This window comes from Primulina tabacum, chromosome 18 (assembly GCF_025594145.1).
Source record: "Primulina tabacum isolate GXHZ01 chromosome 18, ASM2559414v2, whole genome shotgun sequence".
In the NCBI taxonomy this organism is placed as follows: Eukaryota; Viridiplantae; Streptophyta; class Magnoliopsida; order Lamiales; family Gesneriaceae; genus Primulina; species Primulina tabacum.
This window is the reverse complement of record NC_134567.1, coordinates 6,301,255-6,304,499: the sequence shown is the minus strand read 5'-3', so window position 1 is coordinate 6,304,499 and position 3,245 is coordinate 6,301,255. Positions and strand designations below refer to the sequence as shown.

General features: G+C 32.1%; 1 non-coding gene across 1 annotated transcript; it reads right to left on the bottom strand.

Moving 5' to 3' along the window:
* Positions 1-1,125: 1,125 nt before the first annotated feature.
* LOC142534008 (small nucleolar RNA R71) lies at positions 1,126-1,234 on the bottom strand. The gene has a single exon (XR_012816880.1). It is a non-coding gene; the product is annotated as a small nucleolar RNA R71 (small nucleolar RNA).
* Positions 1,235-3,245: the final 2,011 nt, after the last annotated feature.

Genomic DNA, 3,245 nt, shown 5'->3' with positions numbered 1-3,245 from the left:
ACTATATACAAATATATCATAATATTAATTTCTTGGTACCATTTAAATGTAAGTTTGGTTTTACCAACCATTTAAAGTGGGAACCTTGATTCAGTGTTTACAAATTTATATAGCACAATAAATACTTGACCACATTTATAAGTTTTGGTATATATTATATAATTATAAGATAATAATATATAACATAATATAAATATGATTATTTAATATATTGGAACCATTTTATTAAGTGGATTTCAATAATGTTCGTTAATGTTAACTTTATTAAAATACCAAGAGTGGATCCTTTAATCTCAACTACTTAAATTAAAATTTGAACAATTAAAATTTACCCATTAAAGATTCAAACAATTAAAATTAAAAAGAAACAAAAACAAAAACAAAACAAAAAGACATTGTAGTGGACTTGTAATTACCTTAGCTTCCCTGTGGATACGATATTCGGACTTACCGAATTATACTACTTGTGGACAACCTGCTCTTGGGAGTGCAACAATCAAAGTGGCAACAAGTTTTTGACGCCGTTGCCGGGGAAGTATAATTTAATTTCAAGTCTATTTAATTTTGTTTATAGTTTATTTTTCTTTATTTAAATTTTTATTGCTTTTGTGTGCTTTTATTTTTTTTGCATTTGCATTTGCATGAGCATTTGGTCACGTGCACTTAGTGGTCGACTCATTCGAAATAACCCTTTATTTTTACAAAACATGGCGGAAGAACCCATCCAAGAAAATGAAGATGAAATTAAATCTCAACATGATCATGATAGACGAAGAACACTTAGAGATCACATGAATCCTACACGTACTAGTGCACCTTCATGTCTAGTTTTTCCCCTTGATGCATCTCATTTCAATTTTAAGCCTGGTATTATCCAACTTTTACCCAATTTTCATGGCTTAGATCCTGAAAATCCATACATGCATTTACGAGAGTTTGAAGAAGTGTGCAACACATATAATGATCTAAATTGTGGCATGAACACCATTCGACTTAAGCTTTTTCCTTTTTCTTTAAAATATAAAGCTAAAACTTGGCTACAAAATCTTAGATCGGGATCCATTCGGACTTGGGATGAATTGCAACAACAATTTTTGAAAAAGTTTTTTCCCTATCATAAAACAAATTCTTTCAAAAATCAAATCATCACTTTCACTCAAAAACAAGGAGAAACTTTTTATCAATGTTGGGATAGATACAAAGAATTTCTTAATCTTTGTCCACATCTTGGTTTTGAAATTTGGAGAGTTGTTTCTCAATTTTATGAAGGCTTAACACTTAAAGATAGGCAAATGATTGAATTTATGTGTAATGGAACATTTGAAGATAAAGATCCAAACGAGGCAATTAAGTATCTCGATTCATTAGCTGAAAATGCTCAACATTGGGACACTATAGGTACAATCGAACCATCAAACAAGATTCAATCGCCCACATCTGGTGGAGGTATGTACACCCTCAAAGATGAACATGATCTTCCAAGCTGATTTACCTCTTTGGCAAGAAAAGTTGAGGCACTTGAATTGAAAAAAAATGGTCAATTAAAATCTGTTCAAGAAATTGTGCGTCACATCTGTGATACAAGTGATCATTTTACAAAAGATTGTCCCACTTTGCCCTCTTTTAAAGAATGTCTCCATGAACAAGCCAATGTTTTGAACAATTTCAAAAGGCCAAATTTTGAACCATTTTCTCAAAATTACAATTCAGGTTGGCGAAATCATCCAAATTTTAGTTGGAGGAATGATAATATTGCACAATTTTCACAACCACATTTCCAGAATCAACAAAATTTTCAAAATTATGCACCTTATGTTCCTCCACCTAAAAGAAATTTGGAAGATACATTGAATTCTTTCATTGCAAAGCAAGAGTCTATCAATACTCAAACTGCTCAAACCATGACAGATTTGAAAGATACTCTTGCTAAATTTGCATCTGCACTTAATGTTCATGAAAAAGGTAAATTTCCTTCACAACCTCTGCCTAATCTCAAGGATCATCATTCACAAACTGGAACTTTTGGAACTCAATCGATGGATCAGGTAAAATCTGTTATTACCCTTCGAAGTGGTAAGGTTGTGGAAAAATCCATTCTTGAACCTTGTGAAGATGATGATAAATCAACTCCAAAGGGTAAGGAAGTGGAACCCATAACTTGCGAAGAGGAGGTTCAACAGACAGTGTCACCACCATTCCCTCATGCATTGAAAAATACAAAAAATTCAAATTTGAATTCTGATATATATGATATTTTTAAACAAGTAAAAGTTAATATTCCTTTATTAGATGCAATAAAACAGGTACCATCATATGCCAAATTTTTGAAAGACTTGTGCACTGTGAAAAGAAAATTGAATGTGAAAAAGAAATCATTTTTAGCCGAACAAGTAAGTGCAGTCATTCAAAATAATAATACTTTGAAATACAAATACCCTGGTTGTCCTACTATTTCATGTATTATTGGAGAACGAAAGATTAAAAAAGCCTTGCTTGATCTTGGAGCTAGTGTGAATTTACTTCCATATTCAGTTTATCAAGAACTCAATCTAGGCGAGTTAAAATCAACTTCAGTAACACTTTTACTTGCCGATAGATCTGTTAAAGTGCCAAGAGGTATGATAGAAGACGTATTGGTCCAAGTTGATAACTTTGTATATCCTGTCGATTTCATAGTTTTAGATACACAACCTATCAAAGCTTGTAATGCAATTCCTGTAATTCTGGGTCGTCCATTTTTAGCAACTTCTAATGCCCTTATAAATTGCAGGAATGGAATAATGAAGTTTTCATTTGGTAACATGACCTTGGAGCTCAATGTTTTTAATCTTTGTAAGCAACCACATGAAAAAAGAGATGAAAGTGAAGATGAAAATCTTATTGAAACTCTTGTGGAGGAAAACATTCAAGAAGGGAGTATTCGTGATCAATTAGATATTTGTTCAATTGAAATTGTTAAAGAAAATATTGAAATTGATCTTGATGATTTTATCAGGTATCACTCGTTACCAGGATCAGAGAAAGAATTTGATGCAAAATATGAGAACAAAGACGAACCACCCATATTGGAGTTAAAACCCTTGCCAGAAGAATTGAAGTATGCATTTCTTGGAGAAGATGAAACATATCCGGTGGTAATTTCTTCCAAACTAGAAAGTGATCAAGAAGGTAAATTAGGTGATATGCTTAAAAGACATAAAAATGCAATTGGTTGGACACTAAAAGATCTCAAGGGCATTAATCCA